Source organism: Rissa tridactyla, chromosome 5, assembly GCF_028500815.1.
Source record: "Rissa tridactyla isolate bRisTri1 chromosome 5, bRisTri1.patW.cur.20221130, whole genome shotgun sequence".
NCBI classification, from domain to species: domain Eukaryota; kingdom Metazoa; phylum Chordata; class Aves; order Charadriiformes; family Laridae; genus Rissa; species Rissa tridactyla.
Window position 1 is genome coordinate 45,570,606 of NC_071470.1, and position 13,322 is coordinate 45,583,927.

General features: G+C 41.2%; 1 long non-coding RNA gene across 1 annotated transcript in view; it reads right to left on the bottom strand.

Moving 5' to 3' along the window:
- Nucleotides 1-13,322, bottom strand: part of LOC128910083 (uncharacterized) — a 40,385-nt gene that overhangs the window by 15,195 nt on the left and 11,868 nt on the right. The window contains exons 2-5 of the long non-coding RNA XR_008466598.1: nt 12,979-13,100; nt 10,136-10,257; nt 8,013-8,421; nt 3,861-4,097 (exon numbers count right to left, since the gene is read on the bottom strand). This is a non-coding gene — a long non-coding RNA (uncharacterized LOC128910083). The remainder of the gene's footprint in view (nt 1-3,860; nt 4,098-8,012; nt 8,422-10,135; nt 10,258-12,978; nt 13,101-13,322) is intronic.

Here is a 13,322-nt window from a genome sequence, read left to right on the forward strand (position 1 = left end):
ACACTGATTAAAATTCCTTTCCAACTCTTCTTCACCCTTCCTCCAAATCAAAGTCATCTCATAATAACCTAAGCAAATGATACCACCACACCTCAGCTATTTTTCCTTCAAAGTTATTTGCCCATTTCATTCCAAGTAGTTTCGCAGTAATGGAAACGCCATTCAGAGATGAACAACTTAATCCTTTCTCTTAACGGCCTTCCCTATCTCTTCCATTTGATTTGTTGTCTTTGCTGGCTCAGTATCTGTTTAATTGATATTTCTTGGAGCAAAGACCTTATTTTCTAAAATATTTGTACAGTGCCTAAGCAAACTTATGAATAAGCTTTTATAACTGCTTTCATTCCAAGGGGAGTGCTGCGGACAAGATTCTAATTTAAGTCATTACAGCTTGTCAACAAAGATCAGTTAACTTTGACTTTTCAGGTAATTACCCTTTTTTAATATTTATAATGTAAAATATATAGAGAAATAAATGGAATTAACAGCACAGTGCAATTGCTGATTTTCTAAGCTCTACAGCAATAAGTACAGAGGACAAGGATGAGATTAGTTTATTTGAAGAAAGACTGTCCCAATTTCATTGTTCAAAATATAGTAAGTACATTGCAAATCATTGGAGACCCTCATGTGAATCACATGAAGCTTTTCTAAAGAGCCATTATTATGTTGGAATTTAGTCTTCCTGAAAGAGGACTGACTGGTATGATACTTTTATCAGTTGCATACACGTCTGTCTTGTGCACACTGTAGGATTTAGGAGTTCAAGGCAAGGAGACATCAGCTTCATTTGGTGTCAGACTTCTTGCACAATGTTGTTCAACATAAGAAGACACACAACAATCAGCAGCTTGTTCCAGAGACTCCTAAGGGGACAGTTCACTGTGCCTTACCTTCCCATGCAAATATAACAACAATTAACCACCAGCTTCTATGTAATTCAGAATGCCAGAAATATACATATATATGTAAGCTTAGTAGCAATGTTAAAGATGTCTTTGTGGATCCTTTCATTTTCTTGCGATCTCTCCATCACACGGGCATCATAGTTATCAGGTGATACTAAGATAATTAATTCCACAAATTAAAACTGTTCTGTCTGTTGCCTATCCCTCAGTCAGGTCAGATAATTCAGATCCCCTCTCTTATTTCCTTCTGGAACCTGCAGAAACTGTAACTTTAGAATATGGGACTGTCTGGAATGACAACCTCATTTAGTCCAGTGGCCGTGTCTTGAGACACTCCTGCTGTTCATCGCCTTTATTTTCTATTTCAAGTACTTCCTAGTCTCATCTTTATGGATTAAGGGTAGCTCCCAGGATCCCAAAGCATAACAAAGTTTGGTTTGATTTGCCTTATTTGCCTCCATATACATCTGCAATTCCCAGCTGACCCAGATACTGGTTTTTTTAATTATGGAGCCATTTTTTGTTTTCAATTCTCATTTGAACAAAACGTCAAAGATTACGAACCACACTTCACTGTCTCCATTATGCAATTTAGCAGAGCTAAGAAGAGACCACAGGCTGAACCTACATACCCCTCCAGCAGGCACTCACATATTTTGACAATCCTTTGCCACCAAATCATTAAATATGAATTCATGGACTACACATGCTACACCAACTCTTCACTGCAATCTCATAGCCACCAGACTTCTGCATTCCCTGATACTACTACAGGTCCTTTGCATGAGGGGCCCAATTTCTTGGAAACAACTTGCCCAACTTTAAAAGCTTCCTTAATGTCACTCTTTACCCTGAAGAAAACATACAGCACCTATGATCCTTCTCTCATATTTTTTCAATCTTAAGGGTCCTTTCTGCATTCTTTTTCACCTATTATCCTAATCCCTCAACATTACCAGATTTAGCAGTCATGAATACATTTTCACATCAAGGCACTTGTTTGCTTTTTTCCTCACTTCTTCTAAACATTTCTGTCACGTGTTTCTTTTTATCATAGAGAAGCAGCTTCCGCTAACACATTTGTACAGCTATGACTGCCAGAGTACATTAAGTGCTCCAAAACTAGTCACATATAAGACTACTGCCAGACAATCTTGGTTTTTGTTGGAATATAACACTTGCAGATACGATAGAAAACAAAACACGGCCTAATGTCTGTCCTGATTATTTTCCAGAGAGCTTCAACTCTGTATAGGGCTCTTCTTGCCCTCATTCCCCTTCTCAGATTATTTTCTTGGTTTCTTTTATCCCTTTACTGTGTACAGACCAAAAACCACTCAGCCAGCGACTGACAGAAGAGGTCTATTTCATTCAGTGCCTGTGTTTTAACCTCTCAGCTTTTCACCACCAGGGCCCCTGTGCTTCAAAAGTCTATCCAGCTGGCTTACAGCAGGATGCCTTTATGGTACAGCTCTCAGTTGCCTCAACCTGACTCACCAGCACCTGTCCCCTGCTATCACAGGTCTTTATGCACTGCTCTATCCAGTGGAAATAGAGGATTAGTACTACTTCTGGTGACTTTTGGATCAGTTTAATCGGGCTGACCATCTGGGTCATTTCAGCTCTCTTTCCAAACCTGTAATAACTACCACTTTTGAATCATCCATCGCCAGCCAGCTGCACTGAACTAGAGTTCTGTGACTGGCTCATAATTAATTCTCTTTAAAATAATTGTCGTTTCTGAGTAAATAACAACCAGGATCAGATGGATGAAAAGAATTTTCCCTTCCACCCCCAATTACCAGTATAAAAAAATACTGGATGTATCCTTGGCACATCTTGCTAAGAACAAATAAAGTTGGAACACATTATATCATCTATAACAAATGGCATTTGTTTATACAGAGCAAAGCTTTGTGAACCCAGGACTGTGTCTTGCTCTTGAGTAAAATCTACCTCCAGCACATCAATTAGCACAGGGTAATTTAATTTATGTTCAGCCAAGTAACACGAGGTCTTCTTGCAAAGAGGAGAGCCAGAAAGAAAGGCACTCTGAAGGTAACGCACTCTCGAGCATGCAAAGGTTGCAGGCAGATTTTGACACATCTTTGGTTCACATCTTGCAGCATGTTCCTATTATGACTAAAAAAAGAAAGTAAAAAACATACAAAACCCAATAGTCAGCAGCCTCTGAAGTATTAGTTATCCCTGCCAATAGTTGCTTTAAGCTGTAGAAGGTTTTATATTGAAGCTTGTCAGTAAGCCCCTTCCTGTTAGCTCCCAACCACCACCCGCCATGTACAGCACCTCCTGGTTGGAGAAGTTGGGGCCGGGGCAGCAGCGGGTGGCTCTGCGGCACCCCGGCTGCTGAGGCACCCGCCGCCTTCATCCGCATTATGGCCGGTGTCTTAAATTAACTTAAAGGTAGAGCAGAGATTTAGTTTCTGTCGCCCATCCCCACCCCCCTCCCCCCAGTCAATTAATTATATAATAAAAAACGGTTCGAGCAGTTAAAAAGGAAAAAAAATAAAATTCTATATACGTATATATATGGGGGTTGATCCAGATGCCCCACCACCCCACAGTCGGTGGGGAGGCTGTTACCTCGGAGGTCCCCGCGGCCGGCCGCAGCTGAGGCCCTGCCAGGCCCCTTCCCCGCACCGCCGCCGCCAGCCTTTCCTGAAGACACATTGCCACCTAGCAACGGCACGGTGTAATCTACAGCACACCGGCAAAGCCTCCAAAAAGATGCTTTTTTATGGCGGGGCGGGGGGTGCGGAATCCATCCAAACACAAGCAGCCTGCCCCTTCGGTGGAGTGACGGGCTGTTACTCCTGGCTGCGGGAAGGCCAGGCGCAGGGCGGGCAGAGGCGGGAGGAAGGGGAGGGTGGCATGGGGCTGGCGGCTGCCGGCCTTGCGGGTTTTGGATGGAAGCACAGCTCAGTGTCTCACCTGACAGCAAACTGACGGTGCCTGAAGAACCTCCATCCGTGGGAGAGGTGGGTACCGGCCCCGGTGTGCCGCCCTGAACGGGGAAGGCCCTGGCAGGCGTCAGGGCAGGACCTTGTTTCCCTCAGCTCTTCTCTGAGTGCTTGGTGGCTCCTGGACCATCGCTGCCACTTCGTCCACCTCGGGAACGAGTTTTTCCTTGGATGAATTTGTTTTTACGCTTCAATGCCCTGGGACTGACTGACAGGGAAGGAAAATAACGGGTTAAAAAAAAAAAATGTGAACAATTTTTATTCTTTTTCCACAAATATAAATGTGGGTGACATGGTGGCATCAGGCTCCCTTTTCCACAAGTCAGTTAGCATGCCCCGCTGTAAGGTAATTTGGTGGCAACCCCTCTCCTGGGCAAATCTCGCTAATTCACAATTCCTCTGATTCCTTCCTTGGTTTCTTGCTTGTGCCACTCACGGTGTAACACCCTCTCGCATCGATCTGCTCGTCGCCACCTCTCTAAGCACCAGCCACTCGCTCCCGGCAGCAAGACGGTGTTTGGGGTGGCTTCAGAGCAACACCCATCTCACGCCCGTCTGCAGGGAGGGAGTTTGTGTGTTTGCATCCCATCTGTCTGCAGTAGTTACAGCTGGCATGGTGCAAAGCCGCACACTTCTTGGGAAAGGGGGCTTAAGGAATGGGAGGAACTCGGCAGGTAGAGAAGAGAGGAGTTTTAAATGGTACATCAAGATGAAATCTTTATTTAACCCCTTTAACCGCCTTTTGTGGTAATCTTTGCATAGGAGCACACTGGCAAGAGACAGACTCAAGAATATTTTTTAAAATGTCTTTGAGCTGGGATTAGAAATATTTTCTTCATCCGCTTCCAAGGCAAAAAAAATTTGGCATTTTGCTACCCAAAATACTTCATATCTTTATCTTATATCTTGCAAGGTTTTTTTCCCCCCACATTTTGCACTGTTTTTAATAGGAAGTGGGGAATTTATGTGAGATCAGTACCAAATTTGCTATTACTCAAAGTAAGTTGAGTTTAATTTTATCCTGCTAAAAGTTCTACAAGTTTTCAGTACCAAATAATGATTTTCATTAGTCATAGCATCCTGTCTCATTACAACAAAATATTAAAGGAATGGGGTGTAATATGTTGAACCAGCTGTATTTCGTCATAAAGCACATTGGAATTATTTGAAGGTTTTCAGTGGGGACACCAGGTCAGTAATGTACCCCTATAATGCTTAAAAGAAGAAAGGAATTTAAAAAAAAAAAAAAAGAAAAGAAAAAAACATGCGGTTATTTTAATCAATAGCATTCCCTGTCAGCAAGGCACCTACAGGTCCTAGAACAAAGAAATGAGAATGCATTCACCAGGAGGCTAACACATCTCACAGACAACTGCTGAGACTGAAGTGAACAAATTCTTTTGTGAACCTGTGCAAACCTGAAGTCAAAAGCACCTCTCATTGATTTAGTGCGCAGTACTGTACATTGACACTAGCTATTGTTTGCTCTATAAACTGCCTTGCAATAACACACACTGTTATAGAGGGCTTACACAACTGGACATTTTGATGAGTGATATGGTGGTGCTTAGAATGACCAAACTGGATTGCAAATATTTATTTCAGTGTCTCCTCAGAAATGCATTGGAAAAAGAATCTCTCTTTGAAATTGCACAGTGGCTTCATTGACCTTTTTCTAATACATTTCTAGAAGTATGACACTCAGCTAAAAATAAAAGATCTTCAAATAACAGCTGTGGTTTTGCCCCAAAACTGGAGGTACAGTAAAGTCATCTCTTCCAACTGTAGAGAAAGTTATTTCATACCACACACAAATCCATTGCAGGTAATACTTTAGGGGTTTCTCTTTATGATGCTATCTCACATTTCAGTACTACTTCATACTTCTTTAAATGTATGGACCAGAAAGCCAGAGTAAAATATATTAATAGGGTTGAGAAAATTGCAGGCCTATATGCAGATGAAAACACAAATGGGTGGATATATGCAGCTATTCTAAAGATGGCTTTAGAAGAAAGCTAAAAAACTGTGAGACTAAACACATCTACAAATGTAAAAGGTAGCAGTGCTGATAGACAAATCTCACTGGTCCAAAACTACATCATAGTTATAGCATTGCTTGAGGTTAAACTAATGCTTGCTGAATGTGACCCTTCATTCAGCAGTCCTTACACAGGAGGTTTTGAATTATCCAAGAGAGACTAGTGCTTTTTACATATCACCTTGAAATACAAATGTACAGCAAGCTCAGCTGTCACAGCAGGGCCGGCTGCCCCAGACCTTGGCTGCAGCATTCTCTGGCTCAGTAACTGAACCGGCTTTAATCTGCCCCTGTCAACGCTGCCCGGACAAAGGTGACGCCCTTTCAGGCAAAATGCCCATGTCTGACCCATTTCCCTCCCTCCCATCTCAAGTTCAATAAGCATTGCTTATTTCTCCAAAGCATGTAGCTGTTTGGGATGCCAAAGTCATATGACTTTGAAGGTTATTTCTTGTGACAGCCATGGCCTTTCTTTCCCAGCAGTTGTACACAAGGCACATCTACGGTGCACAAAACAGAGCAGTGCGTGCGTCCCTGAACCAGCCCCAGCGTCAGAAGCAGTGCAGTAACATCCTCACAGCACGCTCCCAGACTAACTAGCTTTGTCATGATGGCTAAGTAGCACAGGAACAGCCGCCTTAATGTGGCTATGACGCTTCCAGAAACCAAGCAGGCATCTTTGCATAGTCAGGTAGACACCAGTTTACTCAGAGCTAGTTTGTCTTTCCAGATCCAGTCTGGCTGCAGAGAGGATGGGAGCGCAGACATAGCCTCTGCAGTAACTGCTACTTTCTCAGGTAAATAGAAGATTTATAACCTTTTATTCTTACCTCTTTCTGGGAGGGTCAGTAAAAATACTGCATATTTCTAACCTGGGGGTGCAAACTTTCGTAATTATGGGAGGTTATCTCTCTATGGCTGTCCTGGCAATTGCACAGTGCTTCATCGCACAGTGTAGATTCATGCACATCATTATTTTCATAACATACGGAGAATTCCCTGCACACTAAATCATACCGAGCTCTATTAGGTTTACAGGGTAGCCAGGCTGGGGGATTTTTTTCCTTATCTGGGTCTTCATACACCTTCAAATCCCAACAGACATCCTTCTAAGTAGCAACCAAATTATTAGCACATAACAACTTATGCTTCATTAACATTATTCTGGAATTTAACAATGTTAAATGTGGATCAGAGTGATTTTCTTGTATTTTCTAGCAGGACCTCAATTCTTCTGATACCATTTCCCAGTACCCTGTTATACTAGAGATAATTGGTTCTAGCAACTTCATGTCTAAACCTCCACTCTTCCACCAATTTACTACATTCATTCTCAGCAAACTCTGTCCCATTATCAAAGATGATTGTTGCATCCTGAAAAGTAGGTAATATATGGCAAGGAAAAAAAATATTTACTAAGCATCGTCACTTTTTTAGTTGTAACATTCTCTGGTGAATTTATCTCAAGGAAATAAACACAATATTACAGCAAGTTATTTGTGGTCTTTTTTCCCTTCAGTGCAAAAAAAATCTCTGTCTACTTTATTGCTGGCAATATATTTTTTCCTGTAGCATCAAGCATGAGGTATATTGTTTGATTTAGTCTGTATTTTTGGCCTGTGTGAAAGTCTTAAGAGTTTTTGCAATGCGATATTTAGCTTGAACCTAATATAATTCTGGCCTTTCAATTAGATTTTCTGGTCCCCAAATAACCTTTCCATATCATTCACCACACTGTCCTCAGCAGGGGCAGGCAGTCTGTATAGATACATGGCTGCCTCCTGCCAGAAGTGCAAGCAGAAACACGTTCAGCATTGTTTGATAGTAAAAGCACAGTTCCTTTACTCACACTTGTAAATACATACCTTACCTTATGTTTCCCTAACCATTTCATGTAATTCCTCAGCTATCATGTTAACAATCACATGTCATCTTGTGTGTTGGGTTTTTTTTTTTTGTCAGAGGTACCTAACCTAGCTCTGAACCTTGTTCCAGTGGTCTTTTGGTAACTCCTTGCAACTCCTAAGGCTCGTGTTCCCCTTACAAATCATTTCCTGTAACTGGAAAAAATAATTTCTCTACCTTGTGGGAGGTAAAGGTCACTCACTCTTCAAAACATTTCTTACTTCTTTCTTCTCACGTAACAAACAGTACTTTGGAGCCTTTGCAATTCACAGCTTCTTCTGACTAAATTTGATTAACAGTTGGAAAGACTAAATGGCTTAAAAGCAGCTGATGTTACAATAAAGCTAACAATCATCTTCTTTTCTTTTTTGTAGCTACAACTACTGAAAAATCTTCCTCCCATTGTCCCCCAACAGATTCTAATGAATCTCAACAACAGCCGAAGTTTTAGCTGCCCCATTTTCCCATCCTTGGACTTTCCTGGTTTGTTTTCTTCGTGTTCCAGTGTCTCTCAGTGCTCAGTCAGTGGAGATCAGCTTTCTCTGATGTTGTTAGAGAAACGATCTTTCCATATAGGGGAAGGAAGCTATTGGAAATAAAGAGAAAAAAAGGTATGTCTATATGAAAATATTAAATGAATTAGCAGACCTCTGAAATAATCAACATGAATGCAGCATTATCAGCACAGAAAATAGTTCATATTACCTAAACTAGATACTTAATTTAGGTGATCTAAAGTCTTTCCATAGTCAGGATCCTTCCTTGTGCAATTCAGAGCATTTAAGTGAGACACTGTAAATCACACACCAAATTAGCCTTTTTCTGCTCAGTGAGGGCAGAGAGAACAGTGTTACTAGTTGGTTAATTTAGCTGTCAACAGCTGGCAGTGGTGAGACATCCTTCACTTCAACTGTAAGGGTATGTACTGAAGAAGAGGTGGATTATGGAACTTAATGACGGAATAGGATTCACAGATTAAAGATGCTTGAGCTGATGGCTCCTGGATACTTAAAACATTTCCCCATGGACACGTCTGTAAAGTGTAGACTGATCTACACTGCCAGCCCTCATTAGCGGCACATACAGGGAACAGCCCCAACCATTACTGTATTTTCATATTATGTGGGAGAGACCAAATGTATACGGCTGGTCTCTACTCATTTTGCAAGCATTGAAAGGTTGAGAATGACTCTGGGTGTATTGCAGGCAGGCCCAGGCATAGCAGCAGCATTTAGGTACAGTGAGTATTTGTTGACTTGCCTAATCACATCCCAACAGAGTACTGCTGCTCCCTGTCATATCTTTAAGGTCCAAGAGCTAGATTTAACAGCAAATACAGATATCTAACATTTGATCTCATTGTCACTGTTATAACAGAATTTGACAGCAGACACTCTTGCAAGCTTTCATTCTTATATTTCTAGAATTGCAGCATGTTGGTCCTTTATTGTAGACATCTGTGGCAACAAGTATTACACGCTATACTGAAACACTGCAGAAAACTTTACCATACTGTGGGGACATGTGCCCATAACGTCATTATTTTATGTCATTGATGACTATTAGCCAAGAAGAAACAGAAAATAATAGTCATCTTCTTTTAGTAATTGTCTTAGGAGCAGAAAATTTACACTGCAAGACCAGGAAGTCTCCTGTAATATTATTGTTATTTTTGATACAAGATTAAACTTTAGTAAGTGTAACACATCTCTCAGATATTCATTTTTAATATGATAACTAAACCCACAGTAGATATATGCCTTCAGTCCTAACTACGATTTCCTATTACGCTAATGACATTCTTGCTAGTAATACAGAAGATACTATTAATACATCGTAATTGTATATCATTCAGAATATCATTCATGTGCAAATCAACTTGCTTGAATCCAGTAAAAATACAGGTAGGATTGGAATGTCACTAATTTAATGTCAAACGTATATATAAGATCTTTCCCCCAAAAAATCAATGTCTAGTTTGCTTGTGGAAACAGCAGAGGCTACTGATTAACTACAGACACTCGTTTCCTGAAAGATACTGCTCTCACTCAGGAGGAACAGTTCTTTTTTCTTGTAGGCATTATTTTAGTCATTTTTAAACTTCTTTTAGCTGCCATGAGCTCTTGAGGGAAAGGTTCTGTCCAGCTTGTATATGCTACTTTGAACGAACAACAATGCTTTCATTTGGGACAAGGAGGCACTGCTGAACTAGAAAAGAGTATTTGAAAAGGGTCCCCTCTCCCACCCGCTATGCCTTCCTGCCTTCCACTCCAACTTCGAGCTTCAGGCTACTTACTTACCCAAAACTAATTTCAGGTGAGTTCACGTCTTACCAAGCCATGACAACATTTTGTGGAGTTGCATCCTACCAATGGAGCGTGACAGCATGTGCCAGCGTGATGTTGTAGACTACCAGAAGGCACTGTGGACAAATAGGAGCAGATTTATAATGAAAACCACTTGATCCTGAGGTCCCCACCACCACACATTGTTAGGTTTTGTCCGTTTATTCACTTTGGACTATTCATCTTTTCCCCATGAACAGAATGCCCCGCTGTGGCTGGTGAACATTAGGTGGCTCCTGGAATATTGCTGCCAGTGTTTCATCCAAGAGGAATCCAACTCATTAACTTTGAGACTGCTCCAGGATACAAACCTGGAGTACGTTAGGAGGGGATAGTCAGCAGATTGACTTCAAAAGCACCCCCCGATAAGCACTGACACTCTTAACGTCAGCTTAGCCCTTGAACACCGGACTCTCTCCTGCTCAGATGCATTTATGCTTCTGCCCACTAACTTGTGTTTAAATACAGAACTTAATATTAGATTCCCTTTCAGTCAAGCATTGTCTTTTTCTGTATATATTTTTATAACAATAGATGCTACAAAGGAGTCCATTCTGAATTGGATCTTTTGGATGATGCCACGCAATAAATACTAAATAATAAGTATTTGGCAGTTTCATGCTAGAGATCCTTTTTCAAAAGAGAAGTTTAAGTTAAATCAATGCTGATTCATGATAGCATAAGGATATTTAGGCCATTTTTCATTGTAAATACATTTTCCAATGGAATGTTATGCTTGTGTAACTCAGGAAAATATATCCCAATATTAATAGCCTGCATATGCAGTCAGCTCAGTCTCTGTCTACAGGAATACCAGATCCCTGCAGTCAATCATTCTTTCCAACACAGCAAGGCCTGGGCTGTTCAGATCAGTTAGTTAGCTCAGTTATCAGAGGTTTCTAGGTCACCTTGGGCACATTGAAGCAGTAAAGCCTATGGAAACAATGGAACTTGTAGCCTTGCAATATCATAACAACAAAGCTCAGCTAATGTAGCATTCAGTATTTCAGTGTTCTAAAAATCAAAACTTAATTTAGAATATCAGAACAGACATAACAAAAAATCAGTCATGAAAGTTTCTTGGCTGGTAGAAAGAATTTCAGGAAAGGCTAGAAAAAGAAAAAAAGAGGTTTGTGTCACAGAACATCTGGTATTTCAAGTAGTTATTTTGGATGGAAACATTTTTAGAACTCGGCTTAGTTGCCCCTGCCTTGTGTCCAAGGCGAGCCTACACATGCTTACTGCAGTGCCAGGCACATACCATAGATCCATGCCCTTTTTGGAGACTAGATGGGATACCCTACAGCACCTCCAATGAATACTGATGAGTGCACAACTGAACTGAGCTTCTAAGAGCCAGAGCTCTTCCAGACAGGGATCCTGAGTGCAGGTATCTAAAAGTTAGTCGCCTAAGCTTACATCATAGAAAACGAGCTTGAAGCAGCAGACCCAGGCAATTACTCAGTAAGCAATAGTGTTAATATTGTATAACCTGTTCTCCCTGGCTAACTATTTGGAGTTTAGCTATATCATTATTTTGTAGTAAAACTGAATAATACATAGCAAACAACTCTGTGTAGGATATGAACCTGTGAACTTGTAATATTACTGCCCTGTTAGATAATATAGATCACAAATAATCCAAAGTATGTGACATTTGTTTTGAACTAAGTACAAAAGGGCTTAGAGATGGTACTAGCCACTGTGCCCCATGCTCCATGTTATCTAAAGCAGTTTACAGGTGCAACCTTTTTAACGTGGGACTAATCTATATTAATTGTGCATTTGAGGGCTTACAGAAAGAGGTAAAGTTTAGGTTGCATAAGTAGTAATCTATAAAATAGTGCACTGCTTGAATCCGCATCCTTGAAATATACTAGAGGTAAAGTTTAGTTTGTGTAAGTAGCAATCTAGAAAACGGTGCACTGCTTGAATCCGCATCCTTGGAATCCGCTTGGATGGTAGCGTCCTCTGCACGTGGCTGTCTGGCGCGTACGCGGCTCCTCCTGCGGGCGCTGCTCTGCAGTTCCCGCGAGTCACCGCTGCGGGGCGACGGCTGACCGCCAGCGCACCTCCCGGCACAGCGGCCGCTTAGCAGCAAGAGCAGCGAGGGCAAAGAAAACTACTAAAGCCTCAGAGAAGCGGAAACACAAATAAACCCGCTTTCTAAATCCTCATTCACGTTCCTATAACATGTCATTATGCTTCAAATTCTGAAAGCAAAAAGCCGCCTCCCCCCCACGCCCCGTGGGATAGTCAAAAACAATAGAAAACAATGGGCCAGAACTGTTTCCAAATAAAATTATTTTCAGACTGGAATTCTAGCTCTATGTTTATACTACAGACATTATTAAGCTTCATATTCCAAGAAGAGTTGTTAACTCTATATTAACTGGTCTTAAAAGTGAGCTTCTGTGTTGTGGTTCATTTGTGTTGCAGTAAAAGCCTCATTGTACCTATATTTACATAAAGATAAAAAAACCCAAGCATCTTAGGGAAGAGTGAAATTACCTGGAACATTAGAGGAGATGTGTTAGTTCAGATCAAACTCAGAACTCATACACGCATCTGTCAATATATAAGTGTGTAGACACACAGAGACACAAAAAAGCAATTGCAACTTCACCTTTTGAAAACTCAAAGGCAGGATTAATTTCAACTGTACACAAACCCAGCTCAAAAGCGCTAAATTTTTCTTCACCTTTGTCTTAGTTCAGGGAACCGCTGTTATGTGTTAGAAAAGTAGTCTATTCTTACCATAGCACTTCTGTAAAATACTATATCTAGTCATCACCTACCTCTCTCTAGCACAACTGCAACAACATTCTCCAGCTGAATCTCCTTAGGTCCAACAAAAGGAAACACAGATCCTCCACCTTGGACTTGAAGGCACGTAGGTGGCTGTTGCCGCTGCAGCTTTCTGTGCGGGGATAGATGGGCAGTAAGAACTACTGCATTTGTATTCAGTCTGCTTGCAGAGGCGTCTTTAATACCTTCTGTAACACACACACACACACACACACACACACACACACACAAAACCCCCGATAAACTCAGGAGGTATAAACTTGCCTTTGTAATTACCCCAAGAAATATCCCCTTTCAGACAGGCACTGTAAAGACCCTGTTGCCAGGTACCTAC